At 46.7% G+C, this 22,159-nt stretch overlaps 1 non-coding gene across 1 annotated transcript; it reads right to left on the bottom strand.

Moving 5' to 3' along the window:
- Positions 1-17,648: 17,648 nt before the first annotated feature.
- On the bottom strand, positions 17,649-17,755 carry LOC147727643 (U6 spliceosomal RNA). Its single transcript, XR_015309675.1, has one exon. It is a non-coding gene; the product is annotated as a U6 spliceosomal RNA (small nuclear RNA).
- Between the last annotated feature and the right edge of the window lie 4,404 nt (positions 17,756-22,159).

The raw sequence follows: 22,159 nt of genomic DNA, 5'->3' as shown, positions 1-22,159 counted from the left end.
CCCCACCTTTTTTCCTCATTCTCAACTTGTACTTTGAGTGAAGAAGACCTGTTGAAAGACCTCTCTGTACTTTTTTGGACTGAAAAATGGCTTCAGTAGCAGCAGCAGCAGGAGCATCTCAGCCACCACCACCAAGAGGACCACCACAACACCACACTGGTGGAGATGAAGAAGAGGAAGAGGAGGAGGAGGAAGAGGAGGGGAGGCGGACATTCCTGCCAGAAGACAATACCCCATATAGGCCAAAGCCACACATTGTATGGGAGTTTTTTTCCATCCCAAGTGGCCAAAAAAAGGTGAATGCGCCAAAGGTGACTTGCCTAATCTGTAACATGGAACTTTCAAGGGGGAACCCTGACAAAAAATACTCATTTGGCAATAACACCATGATTCGCCACATGCAGCGCAAGCATCCCAACAACTATGCTGTGGCAGAGGTGAGAGAACTGGCCAGTAACCCTCCCCAATCTTCACCCAGCACCTCAAAAATAAAGCAACCCAGTCCATCTGGACCAGAGACAAGAGAGATGGTCCCAAACATTCAACCCCAGTTTGGGAAATACAAGATCACTTGTATTTTTTGTGGGAAAACCATCACCTATGGTGAGCAAAGCATAAAGCTCATCAACCGTGCTAGTGACAACCACAAATGCCCTAAAAATCGATAATTTTTTCCTGTTTTTTTTTGCTCCAGTTGAGCCGTTTTCAATTCCTTGTTTTTTGTTTCTCCCCATAAAAATAACAATAAAATATAAAATAGTTCATAAAAGCCAAAAAAAGTAGAAAATGTTCAAAAAAACATAAAAAAATATATAAAACAACAAAAAGAAGAAAAAAACAGTTCTTTTCAGAACTACCTCCAATTTATAAAAAAAGGCTACATTTAAAAGAAAACTCTGTCTTTTTTCCCCATGGTACGCTCCCGGGTGCGCGTACCGTGCGCTCCCCCCGTGCAAATCAAAAAAAATATATATATTGCCCCTTGGGGCCCTTTTATGGCCCCCACATCAAACCTAGAGGGTCAGGGGGGTCTATCCTGCCCCCTTTTGGTCATTCCCCTTTTTGTTTTTGCCACCTTTTGTGTCTCGATCCTACCGAGACAGAAGATGGCGGCCTCTCCGGACTGTTTGGAATGTTTACAGACACCCGAGAGCCAATCAGCTTTCCACACGCGAACTCGCGTAGCATGCTGGTTCGCGTCCCGGTGCGCTTACCGGGCGCGCTTATAGATATATATATTTTTTTTAACCTAAATTACTCAAAATTCACTGGAGCACATATCTTGAGACATAGCAAAGGCACATCGGGCTACCAGTCCCTACAATTTTGCCAAGTTTCGTGGAAATCCATTCAGTCGTTCGGGCTAAAAGTGAGGTCGACCGCCCTATAGAAATTAACACGGGGAAAACATGTTTTGGGACCCCCTTTTTTCTCGGCCCCCGCTGGACGAATCCCCAAACTTTCAGGCAAGGACCGGAGCGCCGCGAGGCAAATTTGAGGAAATTTTCAGGCAGATTCCTCAACCGGCGCCAAAGTTATTCCCAATAGAATGTTGCAATTTCCCTATTGAAAATAATCCTAACTATAACTACCTACTGGCGGTATATATATATATTAGTGAAGAAAAGTAGTGGCAGGCACCCCTTATGGTGATAATATTGAGTTTATTGCAATGTCAGGGACAACACTTTTTGGCTTTGCAGCCTTTCTCAGGTGCGGGTTCAGTTGCATTTAGTGACTATATGGTGCAACCAACCACAACAAGGTAAACATAGTCAACAGACTATGCTTAAAGGAACTACAAGTTATATAGAAGTGAAGTGAAATACAAATACATTCATTCTATGTTCTTTGCAAAAATATAAAATGACACCAAAAGATGATAGCAAATGGTATGAAACTGCTCAGATTTTTCAAAATAAATAATTTTATAGAGGTCGATGTTGTACGTAGTCTACTTCTTTAATGCATGAAAGATAATGGTGAGGTCCTGGTATGTGATTACATGGTACTGCGATCAGGCTTGCCATATTCTTGTTACAGTCTTATTCAATGTGCTTGATCAAGACTAATATTTACAGACTCATCGCAGAGCCGATTACAACCCAGTGTGTGTCTCCTAGCTAGGGGTGTAGTGGTCTTGAGCACCATATGTGTAATTACTCATGGGTGCAACGGATTTATACTTGGCTCAACGTTATGGGCTTACCAGTAGCAGCTCGCACAGGTAAGAGTGGTGTGGTGGGGCAGGGTGAGGGGTGGTGCAAGTCAACAGATGACAGGACAAGTTATATTAAATAAATACATAAATACAACCACTTACTTTGAGCTTGTGGCTTTGTCTACCCAGTGATGCAACAAGCGCAAAGTAAGTGGTTTTATTTACTTATTTAATATTACTAATCCCACCCCACTCCACCCCTGCCCACCGCTAACGTTCTTACCTGTGCAAGCTGCCACTGGAGCATACTACAGGATATTGTGTCGAACCAGGATATTGCCCAAGTGGGCCATCCACTCAGCGGTATAGTCTCCTCGTGTGACTAGGAAATACGTGTCAAAATGTTTAGTCATGGTATTCACATGGTATAGTTGCCGCCTGTGACTAGAAAATGTACATAATAATACCTGGTTGTGGCACTTGTGTGGCAATGGCGCAGCTGGTATGTCCCTTTTAAAAGGAACACAAATGGATGTTGCATGATAAGGCAACCTGGTTTTCTTTGGTGCGTGAAATACAATATCAAAAGATAATCATCAAGACCCCGTGGGTATGTACATTTGCACACTACATTATCATAACTATATATATATATGTGAACACGAGTAGCAAGAAATATCTAAGACATGGCAAGAAAATGAAACAAAAAACATAAAGCAAGATTGAGGAGTAAAAAAGGTGTGACAGCACAGGCATGATATGGTCAACCATAATTCCCAAGTGTCCCTTCTAAAAGGGAGACAAATGTTTTGTGAGTGATAAGGCATGCGGGTTGAATTTGGTGCGTGATGAATTACATACGCTTACAATACTGCTGACAAAAGCAAATGTTCTTGGGACACCTTGGTGCTATCCATTGTTATAAGGGATAGGAGATTGGCTCCTTCATGTATATGTCTTACTTGGAACAGCTAAGCAACTTCAAGTTAAGTTCAAGCAGAACGGGATACACTATGTGCTAATTATAGTGTGGTATGTATGTATATATTACAGAAAAGCGATTGTTGTGTAAACACTTTTGTAAAAGAAAATTCATACTACATATTATATTATATATATCACTTACTGGCTACCGCCAGTAGTGAGTTATAGTAAGGGCCTAGTTTCAATAGGAATTTTTTTTTTTGACTTGCCTAAATCTTTGGCACAGTTTGATGAATCTTCACACAACTTTCCCAAAAAAAATGTGCCAGTGATTCCTATTATGTATGGAAAGTTTTGGAGTGATCAGTCAAGCAGGGGCCTGGAAAAAGTGGGGGGCGGGGTAAAAATGTGCATTTCCCATGTTAATTCCCATTGGATTTTTTTACAGAACTACAGTCGAACTGCTAAAAGGAATTACACCAAATTTGCCAGAAAGATAGCTGCTGGTCCAGAAAGCAACCTTTTGTGAATTGGTGTCATTCTGTTAAGTAGTTTGGGCGATATTAAATAAAAAACTAAAAATATATATATCGGGACGCAAACCCTCCTGATCTAGTGCTGAGATCTGATTGGTTGCCAACACTTCAACAGGCATGAGTTGGCAGCCATTTTGTGACTCAGCTTAAACCGAAACATGAAAAAAGCTACAAAATAAAGTAATGGAGGCAGGGTAGGAATTATCTGACCAGGAGCCGACTGTGCAGGTAAGAGTGGTGGAATGGTGGGGCAGGGTGGGGGGGCTCGACAGGCGCAATCGAGGCAAAAATAAATAAAAATTAAAAAAACAAGTGCCTGTTTAGAAGAGAGCCCTAGGGTGAGCCAGGTGCCAGGAACATTTTCCAAGTAAAGGAGGGGTGCACGAGGCACCCCTGCTGAGGTAATTAAAAGCTGCTGGACCACCACCTCCTCAGACATTTATCTTTAAAAATGGCGGAAGGAAGGGCACGCGGATCTCTATCCTGGGCTTCACAGAAGCCCTAGGGACCACCATCTCTCTGAGACTTTATTTCTAAAAATAGGAACGAGCTACGCAGGCCCCTCCTGGGCCATATACAGACCGAGGATCACCCCTGGGACATAGCTGTTTACTTTGACTTGGTGGGAGCTTTGACAGCTCCTGCCAAGTCAGAGCAAAGGGGAACCCCGCTCCCAGCAGGCGAGACTGACAAATTGCTCCTTCTTGCTGACAGCAGAGTTTTCATCTGCTTCCCTGCCCGTTGTCAAGCAGGCAGGGATGTAGACAAACCTATTGCTCCCAAACAGAGGGAGCTGCAGCCCCCTCCCGAATGAATTTTGGCCAGATCACAGGGGATGGGGACCCGGGCCATAATGGTCCTAATGCTCATTACACATAATGTAAACCTCAACTGGAAGCAATTACAAATATAAACATAGCAGGTGCCTCAGCTGAAATTCCACTTCAGTAAAGCACAAATGATCCTAACTGCTTGAGCTTGACAAAAGCAAAGCAACTGTGTTTCCTCTTGTATTCTATGTTGAAAAAACAATATGAAATCTTTAATGGAGGTGAAGGCATCTATTGGAGAATAATCTGACCCGTAGTGACTGTGACAATTGGTTTCTTTCTTGTCATTTCCTGGTGAGAAGAGAGTCCACGGTTCTCCATTTTAAATACCCTATGACTTGAAATGTCCTAAATCCATTGCACCACTAAACACCAACTGACAGACACACAGGTACTCACACACCAACTCACAGATCCTTACTGCCACTCACACAGCCACTCACACATCCATAGCACCACTTACATAACCAGCAACAGACCAACACATTGGCACTCCCACAGTCACTCACAGACCCACAAATGTGTACAAACCCACTCACAGACCCTCATATGCACTCACATACCTACCCACAAACCCACAGTACCACTTACACACACACTTTCAGGCACACGCAGACACTCACACACCCACTCACAGACCCATAGTGCCACTAACAGATAAAGTCACAGACCCACACAGGCATGCACAGACCTCTACAAATACTCACATACCTACTCACAGATCCATACATCCCCTCACACATCCACTCCCAGACCCTTGCAACCACTCACACACTCACTCACAGACCCATACAGCCACTCCCAGACTGTCTCACTGACCAATACAGCCTCTCATAAACCCACACACAGAAACATACAACCACTTGCACACTCACTGACCTTTACAGGAACGTTACAGTTAGGAAATAGAAGTTAAAAAACATTAGAACGTTCCTAAAAAACAAAGGTTACACAGACTCACATGTCGATAGAACCACACATACACCCACTCACACATCCACAGAACCACCCACGCACCCACATACAGATCCATAGAACCCCTCAAACACTTAGTCACACACCTATACAACCACTCTCACACCCACTCACACAACCACATACACACCCACCCACACATCCATACAACCACTAACACACCCAGTAACATGCCCACCCAAAAACTCACACACATACTCTCTCACCCACAAAACCACTCACATTCTCAATCATAAACATATACAATCCCTCACACATGCTCACAAAACCCTAAAACCACTCGCATACCCACCCACACACCCATACAACCACTCACACACCCACCCACACAGCAACTCATGCACCCACTCACACACCCTTAAAACCACTCCCACAGCCACTTACATACCCATTCAACCTTTCACTTGCCAAAACAACTACTTACACACCCACAGAACCACTTACATACCCATACAACAACTCACACAGCCACTCACACACCCATAAATCCACTCACAAACCCATTCACAGACCCATACAGCCACTCCACTACCCACTGACAGTATTTTTTAACCCCTTCGATGCTGATGACGAGCTCAGCTCGTCATCAGCCACGGGTGGCTTGTGCGGATGGCGAGCTGAGCTCGTCATCTAACGCGGTTAATTGAAAACAGCCGCACAGCGCAAAAATAACCGCAGCAGCAATGCGGTTAATGTTAATGTAAACAATTTTGTAGCAAGATGTTTATGGGGATAAGGCTGGGGAGTATTTTAAGAAATATATGCATTACTGTTCCTTTTTAGATGTGTATTTATTTAATTGAATACATTAAATTGAGAATTGTTTTGTAGTGGGTTGTTGGATTAATATTAAATAAAAGTGTGCATTTTGTTTAGGATAATTAAAATAATTTAGTAAATTATTTTAGAATTGATTGTTTTTAAGTGCTGGATTATTCATTAAAAATGAACGTTTTTATATATTATTAATTATAATGAATATTAAATACATTTAATTTCACGTAAAAAATGTTATGTGATACTTAAAAAGAAATACTTAATCATCGTTTCTAAAAAGATTATATTTTGAAAAATTCGAACATTTCTAATAATGCTAATATATTTTTTAATATTTGTAAACTTTAACATTTTAATACATTTGGAAAAGCTTTTATTGAGGTAGAAAACATATTAAAACATTGTTATGTTTTTATGCAAATCTAGTCATAAACTAGTCAAACAATATTATTGATAATTATGAATAAATTATGAATATAATTGTAATCAATTATAGATTATGTTTTCAAATATTGTACTGTGTTAAATATGTGAATACGTACTATGTTAAATAAATATTTTATCTAATTTTGTATGAAATATATTTAAAAACCTAAAAGGATAATAATTTTCAAATATGTTTTATATTACATGCTACATAGATCTTTGTTCAGCTCCTTGATAATAAAGTAGTAAAGGTAAATACCATATTTTCTATATTTTGGGTTAGGTCTCTTTTAGTATAGGGGGCATTGAATGGTTTGTCTTTTTAGTGTCCAACATTTTTATTGCCTTATTTAAAATGCAGTAGGAATAGTGAATGTTGCCTCTTTAGTATCCAGCACCTTTACTGAGTAAAGTTAGATCAGAGTGGAAACAGTAAATGTTGCACCTTTGGTGTGTCAAACAATGTCCCAGACCTATTTCGTTTTTACACTGGGATAGTATATTTAACCCTTTTAGTGTCTAGAACCTTCTCACAGAGAAGGTTTAATGCAGTGGGAATTGAAAATGTTGCCTCTTTGGTGTCCAGAACCTTCCCAGTGCTAAATTAGTTTTTAGTGGGAATACTAATTGTTGCCCATTTAGTGTCCAACACCTTCCTGACCTATTTAATTTTGGAGTGGCAATAGTATATTTAACCATTTCATTGTTGATTACCTTCTCCAACATAAGATTTATTGCAGTGAGACTGGTAAATGCTGTGTCTTTAGTGTCCGGCACCTTCCCTAAGTTAAATTTGATTGGAGTGGGAATAGTAAATGTTGCCCCTTTACTGTCAGACACCTTCTCTGACTTATTTTACATTGGAGTAGGAATAGTATATTTAACCCTTTTTCGTCCAAACCCTTGTCTCTGATAAGGTGTATTGCAATGGGAATGGTTTATATTGCCTCTTTAGTGTCCAGCACCTTCTTTGAGTTAAGTTAGATTGAAGTTGGAAAAAAAATTATGCCCCTTTAGTGTCAAACACCTTCCCTTATTATTTTTTCGGGAGTTGAAATATTATGTTTAACCCTTTTACTGTTGATAACATTCTCTAACATAGGTTGTATTGCAGGCGAAATGAACAATGTTGCTTCTTTGGTGTCCAACACCTTCCCTGAGTTTAGTTAGTTTGGAGTGGGAATAGTAAATGTTGCCCGTTTAGTGGCCAACACCTTCCTTGACTAAGGGCTTGATTATGATGCGGGCGGTCGGACTGCTGACATCCTGTCAGTGGAGATCTGACTACCAACAGTCCTTCGATCCGGCCACCATTTTTGGATGGTTGCGGTCAGGCTGACATCACCATGACGCCCGCCACTGCCAGGATCCTGGATCTACTTTGTGAAGTGATCCAATGAGCGACAGACAGGGAATGGCGGCTGAGTCATGCAACACCTTCAGTATTACGATGTCCATTTCGGACAACCTTTTCATGACGGGAACCCTTCCGTGCCACAAGAAAAGTGAGCCTAGGGCATGTTTAGGATTATTAATTTCTTATACTAGTTAAGTTTCAGGGTAGACTATCCCTGAAGAATAGGCTGCAGCATAGAACCAGCTGAACCATCTCTCTCATTTCAGTCAATTTTGTACTGCATTTCAAACAGAATATCAAGATAGCTTTTGGGTTGAAAATGCTTGTTAACATTATGAGGGGTGTAATGCTATGAACACTCCATCTTCCTTGTCAGTTATAACCTTCACATTCAACATTTGATGCTATACCTACCTCTTTTCTCCATGGTACTGTGATCATTGTGGGCAACTTACAACCAAGCGTTTGCATGCACAACTGTGAATACATACTAATGGTTGAGTATACTGATCAGATCGCTGACAGTCTATCTGTATATTTATTCATTTTCTTTGTGCATAGAGCGGGGCCTCATTCTCCGAGCCGTTGCCGGGTGAGGTGAGGCTTGACTCCCACACATTGCTGGGTAAGTCTATTTATTTGTCTAAACTTTATTCAGAATTCTCTGTGGTTTACCCTATGTGCAACCTGTATTAATCAACCGGCCGTCACAGATTGGACTGGCCTAGCTAAGTCTTGTTTGGTCTTCATTGCATGATATGATAGTCTCTTCCAGGGCTGACTGCTCCTCGTAGTCTGTCATGTTTAGAGAACAACAAATAGTATTTTTCATTTCTCTTTGTCTTTGTTCGCAGGGACTGCATCCTCTATCAGCACATGGTTCAAGAGGATATGGTAGGATGGTCCAATTGACCACATTTACTGTTGACAGACTTATTTTGGTCTGACACTTCACTTTTTGCACTATCAATAGAGTGTATCTTTGCAGTAGCATTTTCTATACTAGTGGCCCTGAAGAATGCCGGTGTAGTTTCACCTGATGGCAGAAACATGTTGGCCTTATCAACCACACAGCAAAGTAGACAGTGATTTTGTCACACTGTTTTGCACCCTTTTTTAATATGACGTCCAGGTGAATAACAATAAAGGGATCTTTCTTTTGCCTTGACCGTCATTTTAATGTCACTCACTCATTTTTCACTGCACTGCACTGTACCAGTACCGCCAGTGGCGTGGACACTTCCATCTTGTGAACCATAACAGCGTGATATCTAGCCAATTCATCTGGGCATGGATACACCAATTTGGTTCTAGATGTCCTACATGACGAGGCTCCGCCAAGAGGGTGGGCTGATAGGATTTCTATCGTACATTTAGTGTCTATCGACCATTTGGGTCTGGTTCAGTGCAATATCAGTGCGTAGTTTGTTTTCATTGAGGACCTTGAGGACTTAGCTTCTTTTTTCAGACCTTCAAGTTCTTCTTGTTCTTCATAGTTCTAATAGGGGTTTTTGAACTTGGATGGTCTATAAATATATTCCCCTTGACCCTCCTGTAATAGTTGTTTTTCCACTCTAATGTAGTATACTTGTTACTTTGCCCCTGTGGATGGGCCTACATAGGCGGAACTGGTCGAGAATCTAGATTGAGATTACTTGAATATAATTCTGCATTGATAACTAATAAATTGAATGCCCGGTTGATGGAGCATTTTTTCAATCTAAAATGCAAACATACAGAATTCCAATGGTTCATTCTAGAAAAAATAATAGGAAACAATAGAGGAGGTAATATGGAACTGAAACACAACAACAGAGAACAGTGGTATATCTCTAAGCTGGACACTGTTCAGAAGGGACTCAATAGGTTGCTATTGGATTGAAAAGTATTTACTGTTGTCGGAAGGGGTTGGGGACCTGGGGAGGGGGCCTATGGTGATCCGCATCGAACAACCCCATTTTTGATTGTTGTTTAGGCCGTCATGCACTCTGCGAGTTGGGGTGGTGGGGGTTGTTTAACCCGCGAGCAGGGTAGCAGGGAGGGGGTGAGGACATTAAAGGGAATGTTTGGTTTCATAAGGGTTAACAGTGTTATTGTCAGCTATTACATAACCTGCCGAAATGATGACGACCTGGTCCATTTAGATAGATGCATGCTGAAACACTTAGCTCAGGGATGGCTACACAAGCGAGGGTAATTAGGCAAGGGTCACCACTGCCATCTCCAGGAGGGTGAGGGGTGACAGACTGTAGCCTCTAGTCTACATATTTTATCCTGGAATGTCAATGGACTGGGGAATCGTATAAAGCATAGTATTGTGCTACAATACCTGCACTGACACTCCCCGGGAGTAGTATTGCTTCAGGAAACGCATCTTAAGGGTCATAAATACCGCACTCTGGATAGATATGGTTATAAACTGGTGGCGCACGTTGGATATACATCTGGCTCCCGTGGACTGGGTATTCTGGTGAAGTCGGGTCTCCCGCTAGTGGTGTTTAAGATTTGGCAAGAAGCTTTGGGAAGGTTTGTTGCTCTTTCGGGGAGGTGGGAGGGACAGGCTGTTAATTTGGTATCCGGGTATATTCCACCAAAGGCGTGTGCCAAGGCATTTACAGCACTGGGAACACTAATTGTTGACCTCCCTCTGGGCTTAATGCTGCTAGGGGGGGGCATGAACTAGACGATGGATCGGGGCAAAATAGGGACACTATGATGAGAAGGGAAAGAGGAGTGGAGCCGCTCAATGCTTTCACTGAGGCATTGGGTCTGATTGATATATGGCGACTGCATAACCCGGACGCTCACCAATACACCTTCTACTCCACCGCACATGGTAGCTACTCCTGACTAGATCATATCTTGATGCATAGAGGAGGGGAAGGGTGGTTCACCAATGCACGGATAGGTCCACGGGGCATATTGGACCACGCCCCAGTGGAGGCAATAGTGAATGGCCTGATCCATCAGTATATCCTGCCACCTAGACTAAATGCGTGGTTCTTTAAGAACGAAGATAATGCCCAAAATGTCAAGGAAAGGGCTCAGCTTTATTTCCAGGAAAACGAGCAATCCATGGACGCTGATGGTACTCTCTGGGAAGCGTTCAAGCCAGTGATAAGGGGGCATGTTCAGGCCTGCATAAGAGCAGAAAACAAAAAAGGAAACTGAAATGGGATAGGTTAGAGACACATATGTTATAGATGGAAACAACCTTTCTGGAGGGGGGAAGAGAAGACAAGGATACTGCCGACCAACTAGAACTCCGGATGCATGAGTTGCAAGTGATGACAACTACTGCTGAGAGATCGGCTGCCTTGGCAACTCAGAAAAGAATATATGATTTGGGTGATAAGGCCAATAGGGTGATTGCTTGTTTAGAAAAGCAAGCTAGGGAAAGAAACTGGGTGGCTGAAATACGAGAGAAAAATGGTAACCCACATTCCACTGGGGAGGCCCCGGCATGAGTATTTGCTGATTACTATGAGGAACTGCACGAATCGAATCCCGTATGATCAGCCAAGGACTGTAGTGAACTGCTTTTTTTTTTTGTCCTCATATTTGCCACCAGATATAATGACTCTAGATATAAATTCTCAATTCCGCCAACATAGTACCAAACTGTGCGCCCTGGAGAATTTTATGTTTAGCTTTCGAGAAGTCTCCCAGAGGTAGGTTTTTTTCTAGTCCAACTCCCCTGATCGATGTCTCTGTACCTTGTCTTGGGGAGGACCAGACCACAAACCCCTGGCATAATCATTGGACGTTTGTTCTCTAACTATCCGACCATTTTTTCAGTGGAGCCCAAATCTCTGCCGCTGCCTCACCTCCACACAAGAGGTCTGTTTTACTAATAGCCATGATGTTTTTTAGGCAGTCTGCAAACCTAGGAGGGGTTAAAGATTTCCATTCTCTACAGATCTCCCTCCTGGCGATTACGATCACATAGAATATGAACTGGGTGATACTATCTCTGATATCATAATCATCTGGCAAACCCATGAAGATCAGTCTCGGGCTACATGTAACTGGTCTAAGCAGTACCTCCTCCAGAAAGATGCAGACCGATAACCAATAATTTTTAATCTCTATGCAGTCTACAAAAATATGTAAATCGTCTGCATCTGTGTATTTACATCGGGGGCAAAAGTGTGGTGTTCCCGATATTTTTGAAAGCTTGGAGGGAGTCCAATAGACCCTGTATGCTGTGTAGAGATGGTTTCTTCTGAGGTTGGCTGGTTTTATTGTTTTTTGAGCTTTACAAATGAATCTAACCAGACCTCCGATTGTTTCTCCGAATCATCTCCTATTATGTCTCCCCAGAGTTTCGAGATCTCTTCCTCCTGCCTATCCTTTGCCCCAATTAATATGTTATACCATGCTGAGACCTCACCCTTCCACCCTTCTTGTCTGTTAACTAAATCTAAGAATTCGAAGCCCACAGTTTCTGGCTCCAAATGTTGGCTTCCCCACCAAGATGATAGTTGATAGTATTTAAACCTAGCAAGGACTGTAGTGAACTGCTGACTGAAATGCTTTTACCAACCTTGTCAGTAGAAGATAGGAATAAAATAGAGCGTAATATCACAACCGAAGAAATTGTGGGTACAATACAAGCTTTACAGGCAGGGATGGCACCGGGCCCTAACGGTCTACCAGTGGAGCTCCTTAAATGTACAGCAAGCACTGTGGCCCCATACCTTTTAGCTATGTGTAATGAAGCCAAAAATTGGGATGCCTGCCACCTGATCAAAGAACGGCGACTATAGTCATCATTCCCAAAGTGGGCAAGCCAGCGGACCAGTGTACTTTGTACCTGCCGAATTCCCTGTTAAATATAGAAGTGAAAATACTGGCCAAAGTTCTGGTGAATATACTGTTGGTGCCCATAATATCTCTGGCACACCCGGATCAGTTGGGCTTTATGCCTCACTGACGTGCCAGACAAAATCTTCGGTGACTGTACGGTGTGCTACACATGGTGAAGACCAACCCGGGGGGTGGAGGCTGCCCTGTTATCCCTACATGCCATTATGGCATTTGAAAGCGTAGAGTGGCACTACCTGTTTGACGTTCTAAGAAAGTTTGGTTTTGGCCCGCACTTTCTTTCATAGATCAAGCTACTGTATGTGTAACCCGTTGCCAGAGTCCAAGTTAACGGTTCGGTATCCTGTTCCTTTGCCTTACGGAAGGGCACAAGGGAAGGGTTCCCTATATCCCTGATCTCATTTGCGCTGGCACTCAAACCACTTGTGGCATGGGTCAGGGGAGACCCATGATATCGGGTATACACGGAGGAGATCAGTGGGAAGAGAGAATATCGCTATACCCGGACGATGTCCCCTTGTATGTGACACATCCAAGATTCACAATTAGCAGGCTGCTGTAGATCTTCAAACTTTTCGAAGGGTACTCAGGATACCAGATTAACTGGGAAAAGTCACTCCTATATATGTTGTTGAATGGACCACCCCGCTGTTGGGCACAGAATCCAGGTTACTGCTTAAAGATAGCTTGAAGTACCTGGGCATACAAATAGAAAGAACGGAATCAGCTTTTTTTGGCGGGAAATTAAACCGCCAGCTGGAGCAGTTGAAGAGAGCTGTAGCTCACAGAGGAAGTTGCTGATATCCCCTATGGGCAGAGAGCAGTCCTCTTCAAAATGATGTGCCTGCCAAGACTGTTGTACATCATACAAAATACCCCCTGTCAGATACCAGATACATTCTTTAAGGATGTAAATAGTGAGTTGATAACGTTGTTATGGGAAGGTCGCAGTGCACGGATAGCATTGGCTAAACTCCAAAGGGGGGTATATGAGGGAGGCTTGGCCATCCCAGATATTCAAAAGTACTACTGGGCCTTGCACCTAATGAGCATTAATGAATGGGCGTTTGCAGATGGGAATGACCCAGGGTATAGAGTGGACCACTGGGCGATGAGGGCCAGCGGCTACCTAGGAGCACTGTTTGGATGAGTGAGATGGGGTACCATGCTCCCAGACACGCAGATAGTGCTAACAGTGTGGTTACAGGTCAATCAGTATTAGGGGAGGGCCAACCGGCTAGCGGAGCAGACTCCTCTGTGGTACAGTGAAATGCTCTATGAAGTGGGTCAGCTTGGGGGCTTCTCAAGGTAGAAATTGATCAACATTGTTCATCTGGGAGATGTATGGAGATGGCAGGCGATGATGTCGTTTTCAGAATTACAAGTAGAGTATCAACTGTTGTTTTCAGAATTACAAGTAGAGTATCAACTGGCACCTGCAGAACACTACTGCTACCTACAGCTGAAGCACATGCTGGGCAGGCACATAAAAGCCAGGGATCAGATTCCAGAATATAGCCCAATAGAATATATGTTGTTGCTAGATCCAAATCCTGGGAAGGCACTTTCCTATACCTACAAGAAGTTATTTAACAACTCCCCGGACCTGCTGATAAAGTTGCTGGAGGCCTGGGAATCAGAGGTGGGCCTCTTGGCAGATGATGATTGGGCAGAAGGGGTGCAAAGCCCTAGAGATGTGGCAATCTGGGCCCTATTTCGACTGGTCCAGTTAAGGATATTGCATAGGTCATATTACACCAGCGTACTTATGTTCAAGTTAGAACGGATACTAACAGAGGAGTGTCATCGGGGGTGTGACCAGAGAGGCATATTCTTTCATATTCTGTGGTATTGTCTGATAATATAAAGATACTGGACGAAGGTGGTATGGACAATGTCAGAGGTGCTGAAACAAGAGGTCCCCCTTGATGCTAGGTGGCATGTGTTATGTATCTATGGGGAATGGTACTGGCCCAAATATCAAAGAATTTTGCTACAGGTGGCCGCAATGGTGGCTAAGAAAAATATCACAGCGGCATGGGGTGCAGTCCAGCGGCAGAAGGTGTCACAATGGAAGAGGGATATGGATTGGTGCTGTGCAGTAGAAAATACAATTTATGAGAGCTGAGGGTGCCCCAAGAAGTGGGTGAAAGTCTGGCAGCAGTGGGAAGATAATAGAGGGTAGGAGGGTCATTTAGTAGATTGGATAGATAGGGTCGGTGGGTGGTGGGTAGTAGATAGGAGGAAGCAATTCGTAATATGTTTATTTCAGTATGTCTCCAAATAGCGGATCAAGGAATTGAGGTGGACTTCATATTCAATTCTGAATTTGTGTAATGTTTCTGGTTGTATATGGAGGCTGGCATTCGTTTAATAAACAGAAGTTTTTTAAAAAAGAAGAAAAAAGGGACTCGAGATGAGAGAAGATTGGATGATGCTGATTAAGAAGTTGCTCTCTCTGGGTCTCTGTATGATTTCTTATTCTGTATTAAAGATTATGTGTATGGTTTACATATGGGTAAGATCAGGGGTCGGAAAAATAGAGATTAGATATAAACTTGGTCAATTTCGTTGTTTTATCTTCATGCTAAATTTCACCATAGAAATAAATCAATCTAATGATATGACAGGTTTCTCCCTTTGGGGGATCCGTGATCCATGATTCGAGATTTTTATATTTAACCATGAGCCAAATAAAAACTACTGGATCTGTCTCAAAACTTTATAACCCCATAAGAGGTATTCGATTTACCATTTGGCATACCAATCAAAGATAGCAATTTTTTGTAAGTACCTAAGGTCACAAACCACGTGGTTCATGCTGCAGTGTGGTCTGACGTTAAAAACAGGTTCACAGTTGCCAATAGTTATCGCTAATATATTGAACAAAGCATATAGGTGTTAGGATTTTAAAGAGAAGAGCCTCTTCCCCTTTCTAAGCAGTATGATCATATAGTTAGATGGTTAGAATTATGCCACAGGTCAGCATGACCTGTTTAATTAGTATTGTGACGTTTGTTTTTCAGTTACAAAAACAGAAGTGATTTGAAAAAGTCTCTGTTTAATGTGAATTAAGAAAGGGAAGTTTCTCAACTCCGTATGGTTGATGTCGCTAATCTACATCGACAGTAGGTATTCTTTAACAATACGTAGTAATGCCCCGGTTACTTACCGGTAATCTTCATTACTCCGAGTATAGTCTTCCTCGCCACATGATTTACATAGTGAGTTTTAGCTCCACAACAGAACCCTCCAAAGCAAAAGAAAAAACCTCCCACCCCCTCCCAACATGGCCGACCAGTCCCACCTGACCTCTATAAGAGGCGGACCGGCCCAACCAACAGCCTGATCTACCAAGCAAACAATGAAGCCGATAGCCAGACAGGGAGGGGGGGAGGGAACTCATGTGGCGAGGAAGACTATACTCGGAGTAATGAAGATTACCGGTAAGTAACCGGGGCATTACCTCCTCGTTAGTCTTCCTCGCCACATGATTTACATAGTGAGCAAATACCCAAGCCAACAAGGCTTCATTGACCACCATAAGAACAACGCCACACGGTGATGCAGAGAAACCAACACAAGGTTGAAGTAGAAGAAATGAAAAGAAAACAGGGATCACAGGAAACCTGAAATCAAGACATAAAGGAAAAAGTAGGCCAACCAGGAGTCACAGCTCCCGCACTCAGAACGGCCCCAGCGAAGTCCCCCCCGGGACTGATAGTGTCCCACGAACAAGGCGGGGGACGACCACGTCGACGCCTGACACATCTCCACAGAGGAGACACCCATGAATGGGGCCCAGGACACAGATCCACACCCCGCGGACCGACCCTGGACCCCCGCCGGATCCACCGAACCCAGCGAAGCGTAGGGAAGGATGATAGCCTGTGTAAGCCAGCGAACCAAGGCGGAAAGAGAGGGCTAGTGGCCCGAACGAACCGGACCCAAAAGACACAAACAGGCCATCCCACCGGGAAAGGGATGATGAGCGGTCAAGAGAAACCAAAACCGCACACCGGACAACCAGCACGGACAAGAGAGGAACCTCGTCGGCAGGGAAAGGCGGTAAAGACACCACCCGAGCCCGGGACACCAGGGAAGGAACCCCAGGAAGGAAACGGGGGACACGCCGGAGGGACAACCTGTCCGGCAAAACCCGCAAGAAGGGAGGGGAGCGGAGGCACGACCCCCGCACGCCCCTCCGCCCAGCAGACACCACTGCCACCAGGAATAAAACCACCTAAAAGGTGAGGAACCGCCAAGCCACCGAGGCCAGGGGCACCAAGGGCGGACCCTGAAGAGCTCGTAGAACGAGAGAGAGAACCCAAGGGGGAGACAGGTAGAGCGTCCGAGGGCGACGGAGAAACAAACTCCGGAGCCAAGCGAGCCACCAGGGAAACCAGCCCGTCGAACACCAGACTGCGGAAGGCCTGCAAGGCAGCCCATCGGGCCCCCCGGGAAGAAGGAGCCACGCCCAAGGAAAACCCCTCAGCCGGTAAATACAAGACCCGCAAGGGGTCCACGGAGGCGCGGGCATCACAACGCGCCAGAATCAGGCCTGCAGACGGAGTCAGGCCAGCCGAAGGAGCCGGCCAACACCGACACCGGACCAACCACGGAACGGGAAGAACCGGGATCCGCCCGTAGGCCCGAACCGCCAGCTCGCAAAAGGAGAGGGTACCAGGGGTGGCAGACCCCGCCGGGAACCCAAACAGGAACGCTACCCGAATGCGCGTGCCAACCATGCGCCGGGGCCATGTCAAACTGCACCGTAACGTTCCAACAGTAGTCCACTCGCAGCCGAAGCGAGCACCCAGGAGCACCCCGGCCCGGCTTTTATGGAACGCTGTACGAATTCGCCTGTCATCCTTGCGCAGGGGCCATGCAAATCATCCCTGTATCATTCCAATTTTAGTGTATGTGCTGCCGAAGCGAGCACCCAAGCGAATCCAGCAGAGGACCCGCGATAACAGAGGGCACGGGGGAAACGCGTACAGTAGACCGAAAAGGTCAAGCGAAAGACAGGGCAACCACAAGGACCCGGGCGGAGAGACCAGAACCTGGGCAGGAGGGCCGAGACCCCCTCCGTGAACAGAGCCACCAGAGGCAGACCGAGTCGATGCCCCAGGCGCCGAAACACCACCGGGGTCAGGGCGAGACCAGGCAACGAAGGCCAGAACCGACACAGTCGAACCGCCTCCACCAAGTCGGACCCCGGGGGAAAGACAGCCCGAAGGGACAGGACAGGCGCCAGGTCGACCGACCCCCGAAGCACTGGTGTAAAAGACGGCAGGCCAGGAGGACTGCCAGCAACCCCCGAAGCACGAGGAGCTGAGAGACTGCAGGAGATCCCAACGACCCCCAAACGCCCCGGCCAAACCCCCCCCGAAAGAACCAGAGGGAAGAACCGGGACCAGGCACACGACCCCCGAAGGAGGACAAGCCCGAGACGGGGGCCGAAGGGACCACCGCACATAGTGCAGGGAGCCGACGGAGGAGAGACACCGCCTGATGAGACGCCTCACCCACGAAAACGACGAGGCCGAGAAGAACCATACGTCCATACAGGGAACACCCAGACCCCCACCCGGCGAAGAAGCTCCACCAGGCGGGCCAGGAGCACAGTCCCCACCCACGGGCCCAGAAAAAATCCACAGGCGAGACAAGGGAAGGAGAAGGTACCCCAACCTTCCGAGAAGGCGGATCCCGCGGAAAACCACAAGACTGGACACCGGCCAGTAAGCCCAAAGAGCCCAAGAACCCTGACAGCAATGTCCCAAGAAGGGACGCAACGGAGGCGACAGCCCCCCCCCCGCCCCCCCGGGAATCCCAGGGAGGGAGATGGCCGAAAGCCAGGACAAGGGGCGAAAAAAACGGGAGCGGCCGCACCAGCACGAGACCGGGAAAAGCCAATCTTAGTAAATGTGCTGCCGAAGCGAGCACCCGAAAACCCGGGCCCGGAAGCCCAGAACGCCCCACGTGAAGGCTGACACCCCGAAATCCGGGGGGAATGTCGAAGGGCTCCATCCCAAGAGAAGGCGAGACGCCCTCACCCCTAGGGACGTAAAATACCGCTGTGGAACCCATCCAGGCTTTCCCTGTGAGGTGTCCACTCCTGGGCACCCACAAGGTGGAGGCCAGGCATCCTTAGCGTTGTGGGGGCCGTCCTGGAGATTAGGCAAGCTAATGCCCCGAGTTGCAGAGCGGGACTCCATGGTAGGAATAGGCACCGAGGCGAGGATAATCAGGTCGGTGGAATTTTTGAGCCCAAGACCCGACGAGGCGGGGAATTGAACCCTGGTCCCGGGCTAGACCTCCGCATCAGGGTCTGCTGCTCTAACCATTGAGCCACACTTCTCCACAACCTGGCGCGTGACCACCCAGCACAGGGGCCACGCTAAAACTTCCGTCGCGTAAGCGACCCAAGAAAAGCGCACAACACCCCCTAAGGGTCTCAAGGCGCCGGAATGAATGCCTAAAGCCTACCACACCCGGTATTCCCAGGCCGACTCCCATCCAGGGACCAACCAGGCCCGACCCTGCTCCTCTACTGAGAGCGTACGAGGCCAGGCGCCTACAGGGCGGAACGGCCCAATGCCGCAGTGGTACCCTCTGGCACACCCAGTGAGATGACCCCCCCGGACACCCCTCAGGTGGAGGCAAGGCAACCTAAGCCTCGTGGGGGCCGTGCATGCGACAAACACACGCCATCGCCCAGAGAAGCAGAATGGGAGGCCACGAGTGGGAAAGGCACCGAGGCGAGGAAAAAACCGGGCCCTGGCACCCCATGAACTGAAGACCCGCCGCGGCAGGGGACCGACCCCGGCACCCGGGCCAAACCACCATGGGATAGCTCTGCAGCCATGGCAGGATTCGAACCCTGGCCTGTGAGGGCTGTCCGCACCAAAGGTACAAGACCTACCTTTGAGCTATAGCACCTCAGTACCCTATCCCATGGAGTAAAAAATGCAGCCGAAGCGAGCCCCTCAGGAAAGGGGAGGCTCCGTCGATGGTGACGGAAGAGGGGCCAGGACTTTATGAGGTCGAATATGGCACCCTGTAGTGGACGCATCAGTCCACTGAGCCATCAATCTGGCTCCACGCCCCAGACCGCACAGTCCTCGGGGGAAACACGGGCCCCCAGGATGACAACCGGAACAGCTGTGTCCTCCTGAACGCGCCCCAGGCGCCGGGGACAATTTCTTGCATCAGCAGAGCCGCCCGAGGACGGCAGACACTAGCGGAGTGGGTGGAACAGCCAACAAAACAAACATCACTGCACAAGCAGGAACGGATCCATCGTGGGGGCAGACCCCCCAACGGCATAAGCCTCACCTGTGAGCTCCAGCGCCTCGGACCCTGTACCCTAAGGGCGTCAGCACCGCTCCGCGTGCCGCCGCACCTGCCGCCTGTAAGTGTACCCTACAGCCCTGGCCGCTACATAGGCCGCACCTGGCAGAGCGATGCCCCGCCCCCAAGAGGCGGGAGGCACCCGTAGCCAACCCCCGCGCTGCAACCAGCCGCGGGACCCAGGAAATGCTAGAAAACCCCGTCAGGAGGCGGAAGCGACCAGCGCCGTGACCCGAGGCTGCAGACCAAACACACCCGGACCCGACCAGCAGAGCCCCCGAGGACCCACCGACCGACGAGGTAGGTGCAGTCAGCAGCTAGGCTTCGTAGTACCGAAGAACATCGGAATATGCAAGCGCCGAAGCGACCTCGTGCGTGGCACGTCACACGCAGGCAGGCCAAATCACGGGGGCATGGCCTGGGGCCACACACTGCGATGCGTTGATGGCAAAAGTCTGGAGACGCCGGGGATTGAACCCGACACCACCTACATGCAAAGTATGCGCATCACCACTGAGCTATTCTTCAGCAGACAGGAATACCAGGGAAACGCGCCACACTAACGCGTGCAGGGATAAAGTGGAGCCAAATGCGTTGTGGAGTCGTAAAGAGTGACTCTATCATTGGAATAGGCACCGGGACGAGAATTTCAGGTCCGTTGTTACAGTCCACTGCTAGACAGCGTGAGCCCCAAGGACCCACGCCAGGCGTTTCAAGGTAACCGGGGCCCCAGCATACATACAGGAGAACCCCCAGCGCCGGACCCAAAGCCCACTTAGTGGCCAGGGCCCATTAGTAACGACCTGGGGAAACAAGGGAATGACCAAACACCCCACATCCCCGGCCGCCCCCCCCCTGTAAACCCCTGGCACGCTAGAGCAGCACCTAACCGGCCCCATAGGACCGGGGGAAGGAAGAGGGGGGGGATTTTTAGGCATAAGGCACCAGAGACCGCTAGAGCAGGTCCACAACCCTAAAACCCCAGGGCCAGCTCACGCCGGCCCATCCTACCTGAACAGCGCCTCTGGAGAGAATCGCGCAGAACAAAAAAAACAGGCTGTTGGTTGGGCCGGTCCGCCTCTTATAGAGGTCAGGTGGGACTGGTCGGCCATGTTGGGAGGGGGTGGGAGGTTTTTTCTTTTGCTTTGGAGGGTTCTGTTGTGGAGCTAAAGCTCACTATGTAAATCATGTGGCGAGGAAGACTAACGAGGAGGTAATGCAGTACACGAAGTAAGGGCATATGTCATTTAGTTGAGCTGCCAATTTTTTTTATATTAAAGGGAAAAATAATGTTTGCATTGCCGTTATTTTATGGTTTATATATTATCATTATAGGGATTTTATCCACAAACAGTTGAGGAGTGCGGGAAAAGTGGAGGAGCGTGTTCAGCCTACCCATGAACCCTAGATGCACGTTTGAAATATCGGCATACATACATACTGAACAGGTATGTCCTCACCTAATGATTGACTTAGGGATACAGGATAAATACCATGCCCTTTTTCGCCTTTGTGGATCTTTACATATATATTTATATATTTTTTTATGTACAGGCTTAACCTTCGCTTCACCACCCTTATACCTAAACTAAAAGCAGCATCTCATCAAGTGTTATTCACCAGTGAGTTTATTATCTTAATTGGGCTGACTGACCCTTTTAGATGTACGAATGAGGATATGAGAGATGATAATTTTGAGAAACCTGATTGCATGATGGTTGTGCAAGATGGGATTTTGTGAAAGTAGTATGACTGCTGTGGTGATATCCCTAATATCAGGGAAGCACGTGGGGGTGTGGATACAGTAACACTTATTGTAATCATCATTTTGATTTAGATGAAATAATGTATTGTTTTGATATATGCATGGTTTATGGATGTAATGAAAATATGAATTATAGACTTTTTTTTTCTTAAATAGGACCTATGAAAAACATGTACTAGAGGTGAGGATATATGCTATTTTTCCTGAACAAGGTGGTCCCCATTCATC

This window comes from Lissotriton vulgaris, chromosome 3_1 (assembly GCF_964263255.1).
Source record: "Lissotriton vulgaris chromosome 3_1, aLisVul1.2, whole genome shotgun sequence".
NCBI lineage: Eukaryota > Metazoa > Chordata > Amphibia > Caudata > Salamandridae > Lissotriton > Lissotriton vulgaris.
Note: the sequence above shows the minus strand (reverse complement) of the source record. Positions and strands in the feature narration are given on the sequence as shown.